General features: G+C 44.8%; 1 long non-coding RNA gene across 2 annotated transcripts; it reads left to right on the forward strand.

Moving 5' to 3' along the window:
- The first annotated feature begins 4,494 nt into the window (after positions 1–4,494).
- Positions 4,495–16,376, forward strand: LOC133383750 (uncharacterized). Of its 2 annotated transcripts, XR_009762404.1 has the most exons (4): positions 4,495–4,602; positions 6,568–6,721; positions 6,921–8,272; positions 15,589–16,376. It is a non-coding gene; the product is annotated as an uncharacterized LOC133383750 (long non-coding RNA). The 2 variants fall into 2 exon arrangements; XR_009762403.1 differs by having other exon boundaries at positions 6,568–8,272.

Raw genomic sequence — 16,376 nt, forward strand, 5'->3', positions numbered from 1 at the left:
TACTGTTAAAGTACTTGAAGGTTGCCACACTGAGGAGGGCCAGGATCTCTTCTCGATTATCCCAGAGTGCAAGATACGGAATAATGGGTTCAAGTTGCAGGAAGCCAGATTTTTGACTGAACATCAGGAAAAACTTCCTAAATGTTAAGAGTGGTATGACAATGGAACCAATTTCCTAGGAAAATGGTGGGCTCTCAACACTGGAGGCTTTCAAGAGGCAGCTGGACATCCACCTGAGAGTATGCTTTCATTTGGATTCCTGCATTGAGCAGGGCGTTGGACTCAATGGCCTTATAGGCCGCTTACAACTCTATGATTCTTACCTCCCAGATTAAAAAGCAGAGAAATTCACTAATAGACAAAAAAAACACAACCTTGTGGTTTGAGAATGCACCTAGGCAACAGATATTTCTATCAAACTTTAAAAACCAGGAAAATTGAGCAGCTATAGTGAATGCACCAAGGGAGCAGGAGACCTGACCTCCTCTCTGAGATATTGTACTGCCCTACAAATGTGTAAAAATACAAACACAATTTGGGTTTCTTTCACGGTCCAATCCACTTCCTGTGTAGCTTGGAAGAATTTGGTAAAATGTGCCTCTGAGCTTATGGTGAGTGGTGGCAAAATAAAAAGTGTGAAACCTTACTTCTGTCCCTTCTTACACAAAATGGCTTCTGCCTTCTCCAGATGCTCTGAGTGAACTGGGCCACTGGGCATGTGCAGAAAAAAAAGGCTTGGGACAGTACTCGGCAAGGAAGTAGTGGATGAGCCTGGCTTAAGAGGAGAAAGTCCCTCTGGCTGTGTCTTTGTAGGGAGGGGCTTGCTTGCCTGGCCTGTAATGTTGCTGTGATAAAGACAAGGCAGACTGATACTGACTGACTATGAAGGAGGCAGGCAGGGCTTTATACAAGATTTTGGGGGCCTGGGGTTTTGGGGGCCCAGTTTCCCCACCCCTAAAGCCACCACTGGGACATGCAGGTACCTCATTCTAGACCATCATATGCAGGGTGATTGCAACCTACAGCATCTATTGCTGGACAGAACACAGGAGACTTGACAAGATGCTGCTAATGAGATGCAATAGTGGAGACCTATATACAGACCAAAGGCATTTAAAAACTTACACTATGCTTAGATAGTGTTCCCTTCAGGGCCCTTGTAACTTACTATTATATTTAAGTAATATGCAAGAATGCAACAGTAAAATCGAGTAAGAGAAAAAGCTGCCCTTTTAAATTTCTGCCTGTCATTTAGCTGTTTAAAGTAGGGGAGAACTGGTGTGTGTTGTAGGGTGCTATAGAGAGGTTTGCAACCATTTGCAATCTAGACTGCAGTTTTAAAACCACAATTACTAGGTAGAAAATCCCAATTAGACTTGGATGAAGCTGCAAAGCAAACATATTCAAGATTGTGCTGGACAAATAATTTCAAATTTTCTTTTTGAAGTTCTCTTCTGCCTTGCTTAGGAAGAAAGAAAACCTTGTTATTTATTACATTTATAGATTGGCATTCTTTATCCCATTTTGGATCTTGATCAACTCATCAGCAGTTCCATGTAGGGTTGCCAGGTTCATGGCCTGAGACTGATCCTGTATCTTTAGGAGAAGAGAAAGTCAGCCAAGTGCAGATGTTCTTGCAACACTTTAATGGGAAAAACCACAAGGTGGAATATTCCCTCCCCCCTGCACAACTTTTAAAGACCTCTTGAAGGCCGGGCCTGGCAACCAAGAGGTCTTCTGTATCTTTAAAAGTTGTGCAGGGGGAAGGAAGAATTCCACCTTGTGGTTTTTCCCATTACAGTGTTGCAAGAACACCTGCACTTGGCTGACTTTCTCTTCACCTAAAGATACAGGATCAGTCTCAGACCCTGAACCTGGCAACCCTAGAGTAGTCCTATTGCTATGGAGCAGTTTTTCAAATGCATGACAATGCCAGGGAAGAGTGGCTAGTGCTTCAGGCTTCCCAATGAGTTCATGGTAGAGATATGGTGAGACTCAGTGGCAACACAAGTTTTAAAATCCCTGTTATTTAACTTCAGAATATCCACTTCCAGTTGAAAGTGAGCACTATCAAGTAGTTTTACTACCACTGGACGCTCCTTCCTTATTCTCTCTACAATATACGCTAAAAATATGATTCAAACATGCAAGATTAATTCAGTGTTCAGTCTTGCCACACTCTCCTATAAGTGGGTTACTTGGAGGCAGTACTGTTTTGGATTACTTTGTTGGGAAGCCCCAGCTGTGGACCCTTACTGAGATATAGTGGAGTATCTTCTGTGCATAATAAGTATTTTTATCAAACATTGATGACAGCCAGTGTGGTGTAGTGGTTAGTGTTGGACTACAACCTGGGAGATCAGGGTTTGACTCTCCACACAGCCATGAAGCTCACTGGGTGACCTTGGGCCAGTCACTGCCTCTCAGTCTCAGAGGAAGGCAATAGTAAACCCCCTCTGAATACCGCTTACCATGAAAACCCTATTCATAGAGTCACTATAAGTCGGAATTGGCTTGAAGGCATTTCATTTCATTTTTCATCAAACAGTAGGGTTGGCTTGATCAATCGTGTAGATATGCTGCTCCCAAAAGGATCAATTACATGATCTCTGTTGGAAGTGGGGCAATAGCAACTCCTGTTTGGGTTCTTTTGTGTGTATTCCAGAAGGAAGATAGAGTTAGGGTCCTCCAGCTGGCTAGGTTTGCCTACCTTTACCTCTGAACTTCTCTACCTAAAGTCCTTCCATTGTAAACTGTCTGAGAGAAGAGACATCTGTGTCTTTGTTCTCTCTCCTAAGCAATGAGGACAACACCCAAGTCTGGGCATTGCACCTCCAACTTAGTTATTAGAACTAGGTATGCTTTTCCTATCTACTATGTATTTCTATGAATAAAGTTTGTTGTTGTTATGTGCCTTCAAGTCGATTACAATTTATGGCGACCCTATGAATCAGTGACCTCCAACAGCATCTGACATGAACCACCTTGTTCAGATCTTGTAAGTTCAGGTCTGTGGTTTCCTTTATGGAATCAATCCATCTCTTGTTTGGCCTTCCTCTTTTTCTACTCCCATCTGTTTTCCCCATCATTATTGTCTTTTCTAGTGAATCATGTCTTCTTATTACACGTCCAAAGTATGATAACCTCAGTTTCATCATTTTACCTTCTAGCTATAGTTCTGGTTTAATTTGTTCTAATACCCAATTGAGTAGCTTTTTTTATTTTAGTAAGTCTTAGTGATCTAAATGCAGGGTAAAAACCTGCTTCTAAGGTAAATACACACACTGGCACAAGCAGCTCAGACCGCTGAGTATCTCTGCTTATATATACATATTTCCATAACCAAGCAAGCCTATTAACCTCCAGTAACGGCATCAGAAAAAATGGGGGGGGGGGACACAGATGGAGCAAACTATACTTCTAGGTGGGTGAAATGTATTAGCCGGGGAAGTGAGCTCCTTGTTGGAGGGGATGTCCCCCCCCCCGCCACCAGCTGCCCCTGTTAACCTCCTCTGTTGAATGGGTCTGGAGTGGTGGCTTATGCAGTAGTGTCATGACAAATTCAGAAGTGCAAAATCCCTTCATAATAGTCACAGCCACATCCCCTTCTAAAACCATACAACCTTCTAAGATTATAGAATAATCTGGCCAGGCTTGTATACTGCTTGCTGTTTCTCTATCACTGTTACTATCACTACACCTTTATCTATCTGGTGCTTGAGTCTTCTCAGTGGCCGATTCACCTCCTTTCATTCTGATTGGGTCCAATCATCAGGAATGGACAACAAAACAAGCTAGAAGTCTCTTGTCAGTGGCTAATATACTCCCATTTCATGCTGATTTGCTCATACGATGCTGGTGACATAGGGACCTGGCTCCCCCCCCCCAAAAAAGGGGTCTAAGGCACCCCCTGGGACCCTGGATGGCTACACCCCTAGGCATATGTCTAGCCTAAGGTAGAAATGTAAGAGTGGTGCAGTGTCTGTGTAGACCAAAGATGTAAATGGGGGAATCAAGGGGGTGAGAGGACTGGGGACAAATGGGGTTCTGTGTGAAGAGCTCACACAGGTGAATATGCTGTTGAAAATGCAGGATGCATGTGACTGGGTTGGGTTTGCATGGTTAAAAAGATAGGCAGAGAGGAGACCTCTCAATTCCTATGCTATACCTATCAAGAACACCTGGTTTTGCTAAGGTTTGCTAAAAAAGATGGTTTTGTGGCAAGGAACTATAGGGGAAACATCTTGCCTGAATTAGGGCCTCTAGCAGGCCATGAGACTGCCAGTTCTCACAGCTGAATCTAGATATCCCGAGACTGGCCATAGGCTTGGGAAAGTTGGAAAAACTGTGTGACTGTTAGGTGTGAAAGCTCTGGAAGCCTTCATCATCAGGAAGCCCTCTGATTGGCTAATTAATGCCTGGCTGTTGCTGGGCTTTTTCCCAGTAAAAATAGAGCTTAAGATTGTGTTGTGGGTCTTTGTTTCCCAATGTTCTTTGCTGTTACCTGATGTTGGGATGCTGTCTTCCTATTGCTATCCAGGCCTTACAACTCTGGGGGAGATATGGAACCATGAAGTTATTCTGCCTATCTTTGTATTATGTGTGAGTATAGAATAGGCTAAACAGATTTGTTATTTTTTTCCTGTGGTTGAACTCTCTGTATTTTTTGTATTTTATCTAACCTTCTGGATGTTTGGTTTAAAAACTATTTTGCTGCTATATTTTTGCAGTTATAATTTTATTTTAATAAAAACAATCTCTTATTTTATTTCTTAGATTTATATCCTGCCTTTCCTCCCAGTAGGAGCACAGGGCAGCATTATTTACTAGCGGCTCTGAATCCAGCACCTTGGCCATTTCACCACAGACTACCGTATAACTGGGTGGTTTGCCTTAAGGCTCCAAGACAAGGAGTGCACTTTTGGATCTTGCCTTTTGGAATCCTTGGCAGGTCTATTTCTGTCACTTTGGGTTTCTCCTTGGTCCAGAGTAGGTGACCAGGTTTAAGGGGTGGTGGCAGTCTACATACCTTGCAGGGTTAGGGTTTGGTTTAATTCAGCCCTGGTAAAGGAGTCACAGGTTGTGCCTAGCTGGGAGCAACTGCCCTGGAGTTGGGAGTTGACCCCCGAGTTCTTTACAATACCTGTCCTTTCATCTCCTGCTAACCCTTTCTGTGTAAAGTGATACTCTAGAGTGCTGGCCACACTTCAGGGTTTCCCTTCCTGTTCTTCATTCTCTTGGGAGAAAGAAGACATCTTCCCTTTGTCTCTCTCCTCACAGCATGAGGGCAAACACTGGGCTCAGTGTCTGCATCTCCAGCTTAGCTAGATTGATAGATGTAGAACTCTTTCCTATCACAGTACATATAACCTGAATAAAGTAGTTTTCTTGTTTTTTGAAGTCTAAAGTCTCAGTGGTACTAATTCTAGGGAATTAGTGCCACTTCAGACACGCATAAATCTTGCTCTGGTGCTGCTTTGCAGCTCTGCAACATATACAAGGGAGGGATGGAGAGTAAATAAAGTAGAGGAAGACGGCTTTGGGACAGGCTGATTTTGCCAGGCTGATTCTGGCACTCCCACCGGAGTGTACAAAAGACATAGCTGGGTGGTGGAGTCAGTGGGAATACGGGGGGGGGGCAGGGAGGCTGAGGCACTGGAGCGATGAGGTGCCTCCAGCTTCTGCTCGTATGTATGAGGTAGGGAGGGTGATAACCCTATATTGGTATTATGATCACCTCATTGAGGATATGGGGGGGACTATTAGCAGAGCTGGCTTGCAGCAATGTCTAAGCAACCCATGTGTGCATGTGCGCAGTCTTTACTAAAGTTACGCACCTTCCCTGCAGTTAGTCACACAGGGACTTTGGGCTTTAAAACAAGAAAGCTTGTTTGTTTAGGAAATACATACATAGCTAGTTGATAGAACTCTTTCTTATCTAATTATCTAGATGGAGCTATGAAGAACCCAGCTTTTGTGCTGTAGAAGACAAAGGTGTCTTTTCCCAGCCCCCCACCATTGAGAAGACATAGGAAGTAGTGGTGAGAAAGCATCCCCTAAGAATATCCATTTACACAAGGTCAGCCTAGAGTTTAAAGGACAGTGAGACAGCCTAGGGCTCTAAGGCTCTTTCTTTATCTGTGTAACCCAAGCATACTCAGTTGTTTGAGTTGCATTCCAATGCATCCAACAGAAACAAGGTCCAAGAACGAGCTAGAGCAGGGGGAAGGGAAGACAAGGTGCTTGAGGATGTGTCTAAACCTGCAGTTTGTTCTTAGCCAATTTATAATGCTGGTGATAACATACATTTTTGTAACTTTCAGGTGTCTGGTACAACACATTGAGATCCATAAAGAAATATATACACCCAGAACTCCCAACTATTTGTTACCTATATTCAAACAAGTGGCCAACTTTTACATGCTCATTGTAAACTAAATTCTGGTGTGTCCCCCATTTTGCATCTATAGACAATAGGTGGCAATGTTAAGGTGATCAAATATATTTGATATTTCCTCTTGTATCCTGGCTAACAATATATCCTCTCCCTTTGTGCTTCTCTCTTAGATGGATGTCCAGCCTCATATTCTCCTGGAATGTGCATTCAAGGACCACCAGATGAGCTACACAATGTTATATTATAGTTCATTTCTATGCCGTCTTTTGAGCAAAAAGACCCCCCAGGTGGCTTACAAAGAATAAGCACAAATACAAAATACAAGTAAGAAAAAATACAAATTACAACATTAAGACAATGAACTTTTAAGAAAACAAAACCTGTGTGCCTAAAAGCCAAATACATTAACCTTCCTGGCTAAGGGCAGCCCCCAGAAAGATGTCAGAAAGAGCAGTAAATGGTCCTTTTCAGGCACTTCAGGGAGGATCTTGTATGCCTGACATACAAACTCTGTTCTTTCCAGGAAAAGCAAAGAAATCAGAAGATCCAGATATTGGTCATCTCCTGGTGCATTGGGGAGAGTGAATTGCATATCATCTTCCATTCACCTGCATTGCATCATTTGGAATCTCCATCAGTTGGACCAAAAATTCCTTCAAGTGCCTGTCCAGATGGATCTTATCTTGAAAGAGGCTCTCTAGGACCATTGCTTGATCTGTGCTGTAGACCTCCTTCTAATGCTTTCATGAAGCTTAACAGGTACCACCACCACCTCAGCTCTATTTCCTCTGAACAGAGCAAAGACAGCAGAAGATCCACTGCTTGGCCTTTTCCCAACGCTGGGGTAGAGACCCAATGTGAATCAAGCCGAGCTGCAGAGGAGAAATGGGGTTAGCAAAACTGGCCTTGCCTCACTTTCCATGCCATGACAGAGACCATATCTTGCAGACTAGGTACTTCCTTCCTTGACCTCCACAGAACTCCCTCCCCATCTTGTTCTCCCCCATCCCCATGAATTTCATCCTCTGCCATCTCCATGAGACTGGCCAGCACTTCCCTCTGCTGGTGGTCTGGTTATGGGCTTCTTCTTCAGGACCTACAGGTGTGTTGGGGCTGAAGCCTGGCATCCTTCTCCTATGGGCCTAGCTAGACTTCCCTGATTCCTGCCACTCTGGCCCAATGGGCAATTTCAGATCCCAGTTGCCTGGAGCTGCCAAAGAGAAGCAGGGGTAGCAAGGCTGAGTTGGTCTTTGAACTGTGTATAGAGAGGATCAGCAGTCTGCCTTGAGGAGTCACTGTTTATCAGAGCTGGAGAAATGCTGCAGGGTGGGCAGAGAAGCAAGAAGATCTGGAAAGCAAAGGTGAAGGTCTTCCTCACAGATGAGAAAGATTGGAGAAGCCATAATCTTCTCCAGTGTTGAAGGAACTAGAAACTAGATATGTACCAAGGTTGGGGAAATGCTCCTTTCTCTACACAATCCTCTGTCCCACTTCCTCCCCACTCACCTAAACTCCATCCTCCAGTATCTCAATGAGGTTGGCCAGCTCCTCCCTCTGCTGAATGTCCAGACTATTGTTCTCCTTGAATACTTCCTTCAAGGCCCTTGGTTGACCTGGGTTATCAACAGCCCTCTTCCTTCTCCAATTCTGTGTGCACATCCCCAATCATGGCTGTTCCTGCCCAGTGGGGGAAAAGGGAGCTGTGAGTTGCTACAAGGTGCAGAAGAAAAGTGGGGTTAGCTAGGTTGGCTTTGCATTGCTGTGCCCAGAGCACTGGTGCTACACCTTGAGGACCAGTGACTTAAAGGAGAAGGAATGCTGTGGGATGGTTGCAGCATCTGGGGATGAAGGAGGAGCACCAAAGCTGAGAACCAGGTATCTAGCTCCTGTTCCTTCATGAATAGGAAAAAGGGGGAATATCTCCTAATGCGGACTGTTTCCTGATCCAGCAAAAACAACAAAGTCTTGTGGTATCCTTAAGGATTAACATTTATTACGTTACAAGCTTTCACAGGGGCAGCGACCACTTGGATAGCAGATGATGCTGAGTTGGATCAGTGGACTGCAATACCAGACCTCTGCAATATAGATGGCATCCTTTGTCATCTCTAGTATCCAGGGATCTCTTGGGGATAGATTATGGGCATTTGCTCTGTGGTACTTTAACCTCCTGTTTTGGAACCACCCCTCTTAGGAAAGTGAGGGCTGGATACTTACCAGAATTGGAGGAATGCTGCTGTGTGGATGGAGGTTGTGTGGAGGATAAGTGGGTCCCCCCCTCCTTGTCTTGTAGTTCAGTTTATTGCCGGACCATAGGTCATTGCAACAATCATAAAAAAAAATTATACATTCAAATACAAACACTGTAGGTAAAACATTAAAATTTTAAAATCACTATTAACCCTAAAACCCCAGATCCGTTAGTTGCTTGGCCCTCAGCTTTTGTGCAGCTAGGGCAAAGAGGGCCACCCTGTATGTAACTCTATAATCGCTATCAGCTAGAAGAAATGAGATTATTTGTTCTACCCAACAAGGTCTTTGACACTTAATTATGGTATCAAGGAATTTAGTTCTAGGATGAGCATAAAGTGGACAATCAAGTAAATAGTGGGGTAGATCTTCCACCTTTCCTGATTGACATATGCACAACTGCTGATTCCACGGGATCTGGTGATGATGACCAGACATGATGGCAGTTGGCATTGTCTGAAATCTAAGGGCTGTAAAAGCATGTCTTAGATGGACAGGTAGAGAGTGAGACAAATAGTTTGCCCTTAGGTGGTTGAATTTGAACATGTCATACCACCTAGAGAATTTAGAGTTAGAGATTACTAATCTGTCCATCCATACACAATGTCGCTCTAACTGTTCTCGGATTTTAGATCTATTTAGCGAGGGAGCAGGTTGAGTTGTGATATGATATTGTCAGGCCCAGGATGTGACTCAGGAACCAGACCAACGGCTGTAGTTAATTCGTGTTTTATTAGGGTAATGTCCAAACAAAGACTGTGTTTTCTCATGAAGCAATACAGGGATACAGGTCCTGCGGCATTGGGAGAAAGTTGACAGAGCAAGGGACTTCTTCCCGCCTGTTCTTTAAGAAGGGGCCAAACGGGCGCGCAATCTTTCGCTCCTCCTTAACTGCCCCTCAGGTACTGCCCGCCTTCCCCCCTTCTCTCCTGTCTTTTCAGCTGTCTGCGTGTGCGCGGTGAGGGGGGAAGCATCACCCCCTCCTCTTCTGAAGTTTCCGATTCCAGGATGGGGGATAGGGGAAGGGCTGATGGTAAACTGCCTCCCCGCTTTTCGGCTGTGAGCAGCACTCCCTCTTTCCCCTCTTGCTCTGAGCCTGAAAGAGGGGGAGGCGTGAGAATGTCCAGGGAGGGCTCAGGCTCCCCGTTGCTAAGCGACCTTATCACTGGCAGTTCCTCTGTTTCGTCTTCGCTACAAAGGGGGGAAGTTCCTCCCCCTTCCCTCTGCCATCCATCCGAATACTCTTCTCCCAACTCTCCGGGATCCAGCTCCCCGGGATTGGGACCCCAGCTCTGCCTTCCGACAGATATAGATGGTATATTGTCAAATTTAGAATTCCAGGAACTATCTGTCATGGCCTTATCGAAACAGGCCTTTACCAATATCTTTGCTGGGGTAATTTGATAGCGAGGCCCAATATGTCAGCATGTCGTTATGAATTCGAGCGCTAACAGGGAGGAGACCAGATTCAGCTCTCAAAAACGTGGCAGGAGTGCCGGGTGGTAACCGCATCAGTTGTCTGAGGAAGTTATTTTGAACGGCTTCTAAGGAGGAAAAGGAAGAAGCCTTCCATCCCCAAATGGGAGCCCCATAGAGGATCTGCGGTATAACCTTGTTCTGGAAAATTTTCAGGGCAGGGGCCACAAGATGGCCCCCTGCAGTCCTATAAAATTTGAGGATTGCCCCTGCAGACCTGGTAGCTGTAAGTTTGATGGTAGCGATTTGTTTTTTCCAAGAGAGGGTATCTATCTTGGAACTGGATCCCTAGATATTTATAAGAACGACATTGTTCTATTAATTGTTTCCCGATAGTCCATTTATGGTTACAATGTCTTCTCCCAAAAAACATTATCTTAGTTTTCTGGTAATTTATTTGTAGTTGTTCCTTTTTGCAGTACACATCAAGGTTCGCCAGTAATCTCCTTAAACCTATGCTAGTGAGAGATAAGAGAATCATGTCATCTGCATATAATAACATGGAGACCTTCCTGTTTCCTACAGAGGGGGGAAAGAATTTTGGGCCCGCTAATTCAGCAACGATATCATTCAGGTAGAGGTTAAATAAAATTGGTGCTAAAAGGCAGCCTTGTTTTACACCCTTGTTTGTTAAAATAGGTTCTGTTAGATTATTTCCTACCCTTATTCTCATGCTGTTGTTAGAATATAATTCCCTAATTAAATATAAAAGACGTTTATCGATGTTGGTGCAAGCAAGCTTGGCCCACAAACGTTCTCTATCGATAGAGTCGAAGGCAGCCGCCAGATTGACAAAGGTGACATAAAGATGTTTTGTGGGTCCCATCATCGAATTTCTAATTAGGAAGTGAGGAGTGGCACAATGATCAATAGTACTCTGACCTTTCCGGAATCCTGCTTGCTCAGGGTATATAACCGCATTAGCTGCTTCCCACTCTTCCAATTTAAGCAGAAGAGATTTACTATATAACTTAGCTCCCACATCTAGGAGCCTGATGGGCCGATAGTTATTTGGGTCATGTTTCTCTCCTTTTTTAAAAATAGGGACAACAATGCTCTGCTTCCACCCCTCCGGCATAATACCCGTGGAATTAATCTTAGTGAACAAATTAGCCAGAATGGGTGCCCACAATCTATAAAGTTAGTAAAAAGTTCAGGTGGTATCATATCTTCCCCCGGCGCCTTACCCCTTTTTAATGAAGAGATAAGAGCCTCAATTTGTGTTTCCGTAACCGGTTGGGAAGGCCCGCCTCCTTAAAGAGCAAGGGGGAAACAGTAGTGGAAACCGTAACTGAGTACAGCTTGGTAAAGTGATCATGCCACACAGAAGTGGGGATTTGTCCAATTATGAGCTGTCTAAATGCTCCGGTTCCCCCTGTTACCAAGCGCTCATTGCCATCCAGCATCGCTTGGTTAAGCTGTTGCCATTGTGCTCTTATAAACAGGGCCCTTTTTTGTCTTAGTAAGGCCCTGTAGGAGGAACGGAGGTGGACAAGATGGTCATGACTGAAAGTAATTGGGTCCCTTATTGTTCTTCTTGCATAATTAACTAATTGGCATTTGGCAGTTTTACATTCGTGGTCAAACCATCTCGTGCTCACAGGTTGAGCAGCCCTGTGGGAAACCTTTTGAGTCAACAGAGGTTTGAGAAGAAGAAGAATACGCTGATAAGAATTGAGGGCATCAATCTCCATGTCCCTAATTCCTTGCCTAAGTGAGAGCAAAGTATTGCTAACCAGGAATTGGAAAGCAGAAGTATACAGGTTGGGGGACCAACATACTCTGCAATCGGCAATTTGAAAACCTTCCAAATTTGGTAAGACAGGGGGTGGCAGAGGTTGGCATAAACTCAAAGCTGTTAGAGTAGGGAAATGATCACTTTTGATTCTGTCTAGCACTGCAAACTTACAAACTACTGGGACTAACGCCCTTGAGATGAACGTAAAATCTATTGCGCTAGCTCCCCTGGGTGAGAAGTATGTCAATGCTCCATTGGTCAAGTCCACAGCAGAACCGTGTAGACACTCCATGTGATGTACTTGGATGAGTTCTGCTAGCCTCAAGCCTTGTTTATTAACTAATTGGTCTTGAGAGACCCTAGCATTCAGGGGAATGGTGGAGATCGGGTCTTGGTTTGATGAGGGCCCCTCAATCCACCCTGGCCCCAACCTAGCATTAAAGTCTCCACAGAGTATTACCCTATAAGATGGAAATTGGCAATCCAGGAATGAAAGAAACTCTGATAATTGGTCCCATATACAACCAAGTGCAAGCTTTTTGGCCGCGGTAGGGGGAAAATAGGCGTTTACGATAATTAAGGCACCAGTAAAGGGGCCTATTATCCTCACACCTTGGACATAATGTGCACATTTTGGATCTAGGGTTTGAACATCTACTGATAAGTCTGCGGATATAAAAATGCAGAGGCCCCCGCTACCTCTGCCTTTGGAATTGTATTTAATCGCGGGGAGAGTAAAAGCTCGGAAACCATTTAAAAACACAGGTAAGTCTGATGTCACCCAAGTTTCCTGGAGACAGATGATTTTAAAATTAGACAGAAAAGGGGATAGATCTGCCTCTTTAAATTTGTTAGTCCATCCCATTATGTTCCAGGAGAGAATCGTAAAGTGTCAATCTGAATTAATTACATCCGCCATTGTAGTTAAGCTGTTACTACCATCCTTTACTCGACGGTGGAAGACAGCATCAGGGGGGAACTGGCTCGATGTGGTGGTGGTTGAGGAAGTGGCTCTGTTTGCGATGGGTTTATAATTTGTTCCTTGGGGGTTTGTTCTTCCAACTCGTTCGTCTCCTCAAGACTTCCTTGTAAAGAGTAGGCGGATCCCCTTTTATCTGTTCATGGATAGCAGATAGACACAGAATGAGTTGGACAAGTCTGTCTAAAATACCATCCCGTTCGTTCGCAGGCAGATGGCTAAATGACTGGAGTAAAGCTTGGTCCTCTTTCTCCTTAAGGTCGTCTGTCCACCCTTCCCGATAGATTTCCTCACAAATTAATATTTGTTCGTGGTCCAAGGACAATACACTGGCCGTTTCTCCTCCCCCAACTACTGCCTCCGGGTAATTCAAATTAGTCGTCCTGTTAAAGTTCAACGGAACTGTCATCCAGGAGTCATTGTTCGTAGTGGAGGTGCAAGCCCCCAGATCCTTACTCTGAGCCCCACTTTCCGGAGCTATGATAGTTTCTTCCTTTCCTCCAGCTTGCTCCCGACAATCCAGATCAATCAACAGGCTAGGATTAGTCCAGGCCAGAGGATACGTTCTTCTTTGGGGTAAGTAGGGATGAGTAGTTAGTCCCATAGGGGGTGCTAAATTTTCAAAAAATCTTGAAATTACTATATCCACCTTAGACAATGATTCTTTTCTAAGCCATATTTGATTAGCTACCTCCTGAGAAATAAAAGTGACCACTGCCCTAGCCCTGGTATCATTATAGTAGAAGTATTCTATTTGCATGATATCATTTATTTTTAAGGGCAATGACATCACTTTACTTATAATGTCTATAAAATGGCATCTTCTAATATCAGGCGAAGTATAACCCCATGGCTTAGGGTAATTTCCAAAAACCAATTTGCATCTATTCAGAACAAGATTCCATCGAGGCGTTGATACTGATGGGTCTGGATTCTGTTTTGTCTGCCCACCCTCTAGTACTTCTTGCCAAGGGTCCAGGAGGGGAGTAAAGTGAGTTAGACTTGGGATAGGGTCAATACTTAATTCTTTTATAGTTGGCGGCAGAGGAGGGGGGTCAGGTCCTCCTACAATGGGGACCGAAGAACAGCCCTTGGGGGGACGTTTATCCTGTATCAATCTTGACCTTGTTCGATCCTCTTCTGTGAGGTTATTCAACAAGCTGAAAAGTCGTTTAAAGTTCATCCTATTACTCCTTGGTGTTTTATATGACTTTATATTTTTGCTCTTTTTTATAGAAGGCACCGGTCGCCTTTTTTTAGTCCGAGTAGACTTTTGGCGGGGTAACTCTACAGGTACAACGGGATTTGCCGATTGAGCATGCACAATAGTCTAATAGGGGGGATGAGATTTTCATTGCAAAGCGACTAAAGTTGTCAAAAGTGAATTGCATTCATTCAAATATGTTTTAACATGCTCCAAATCTGATGTCAACATAAGCATCCAGTCTCTTAGGGACGGGCCTTGTCTGAAAAGATCGTCTCTCAAAGAGGGGTTGTCAACATGTTCAAGGGGCCATCTGGGAAAAAAGCCCACCCCCTTATGATGAGATAAACAGGCGCTCTGCTTTGTGGAAGGTATGTGTGGCAAGTCAGCGGCGTCCTGTGTGGAAGTATCAGTAGGCTGTTCGCAAACGTTTATAGGCGTTACGTAGCTGGCCCCTTTTGGAGAAATTCCATTTGTTAAATTCTAGCTTTCAGCCAACTCTGTTTCATCAGCCAGGTTCACGGCAGATGGATCCCTCCATGAGCTGTGGGAAAAACCCTTAAGGGGAAGAGACCAGTCTGAGGGAGTGGCTGCAACCTGCCAGCTATCCCATTCAGTACAATGCTGTGGCTTGTTTGGGGAAAAGTTCATAATTTTTTGCTGTCCCCTTAGTTCTTTAATTGGGTTATTTGCCAGCCTTGGAGATGGAGATGATTTCTCCTGAACCTTTTCCTGTTTCTTCTTTTTCTTTTCCTTTCCTGGCAGGCTTTCAAGGAGAGGGGGAAATCCGAGAGCTTTTCTCTCTTTCCTTGTTAGCACCATTATCTGGCTATAATTTCCCGATGAAGTATAAAGGATTAAAATGTAGCTCTTTGCTGTCTGCTACCTGATGGTGTGTAGAGTTTCAAGGACGCCAATTAATTAACACTTAACCCCCGCATGTTTTTCCAACCAGTTGGTAAATTAATAAAGTAGGAGTTGAAAGGCATTAAGTTATCATGAAGTCTCTCGACTTAAGCCAGGGTGAAATAGTTGTTTAGGGAAATAAAACTAGCAAAAGCTAGTGACAAGGAGAAAAAGCTCACCCGAAGCCGACAACCGGAACCGCCCCCTCCTTGTCCCATCCTGTTTCTTCTTCCACCTACCTGGAGTGGGTCCTCTGGGATCCTGATGAGGCTGGCCAGCAACTTCCTCCCCCAATGGTCTGGATAAGGACCCATCTTGTGTGCCTCCTTCAGGACCCCCAGAGGGTCTACAGTGGGTGTAGATGGCAGGCCTCCTCCTCCAGCTCTAGTCAACCTCCTAGATTCCTACTGCTCCAGCCCAATTGGCAACAGTAGCTTCCCATAGCCCTGGGACCTCGATGAGGCCTTCCAGCATTTTTCTCAGCTTGAGGTCTGGGTAGCGGTTCTTTATGTAAGGTTCCATGTGTCCACAACCCTTTCCCCCTTTGGAGCTCAAAGGCTGCCTGAGAAAAGTGGGTCCTTCCTCTGTGGTTCCCACACAACCCCCATCACATCACATTTCTTTCTCTACTCACCTAGATGTAATCCTCAGAGATGTTTGTGAAGTCCACCAGCATTTCCCACAGCACAAGATCTGGGCTGCAGTTCACTTTGAAGGTCTCCTCCAGGACACGCAACTAGAAAATGGAACAAACAGTCCTTGGCCTCCTTGTCTGGGTCTGGCTGGACCTTGCTTCGTTTGGCTGCTCCAGCCCTGTGTCACCAAGTTGGTCCCAGCTGCAGAATAGAAGCGGAGTTAGCAAGGTTGACTTTACTTCCCTTTGTACATGAAGATGACCAGCTACTTACCAGAATTGGACAAATGCTGCAAGGTGAACGGAACAGCATCAGGTATGCCTGGGCAGAGAGGCGATGATCATGCTCCACAATGGGGAAGGCATGGAAAGCCATCTTCTGCTAATCTTGTCTGGAGGTGAAGGAATAGGGCAGAGGACTCACTGGCCCCATTTCATGGACTGCCAAAAGGGCAGGGGTCCTTGGCTCATGCATGGAGCTGCCTGGGAATGGGGACAGAGCCTAGGCCAAGACCACCCCCTCACCGGTAGAGGGTTGTACCTCTTCATTAACCTCTGGATGATAGTTTTTGCTCCTGTCCTATCCTCTGTTTCTGTGTAACACACCTGAAATGTGTTATGATCCTCAGCCTCGAAGTGGGAGCTTGTGTTTAACAGTAAGTAGGCTGGGATCTAACTGGAATCATTTAGGCTTGTGTGGAGGGTGGAGCAAAGGTCACTCATCTGTATTCTTGGATGCGATGGTTCCAGTACTGCAGGGCTTATGCTGTCTGTTCTTTCAAAACTGGAGGG

The sequence above is a fragment of the Rhineura floridana genome, chromosome 4, assembly GCF_030035675.1.
Source record: "Rhineura floridana isolate rRhiFlo1 chromosome 4, rRhiFlo1.hap2, whole genome shotgun sequence".
NCBI lineage: Eukaryota > Metazoa > Chordata > Lepidosauria > Squamata > Rhineuridae > Rhineura > Rhineura floridana.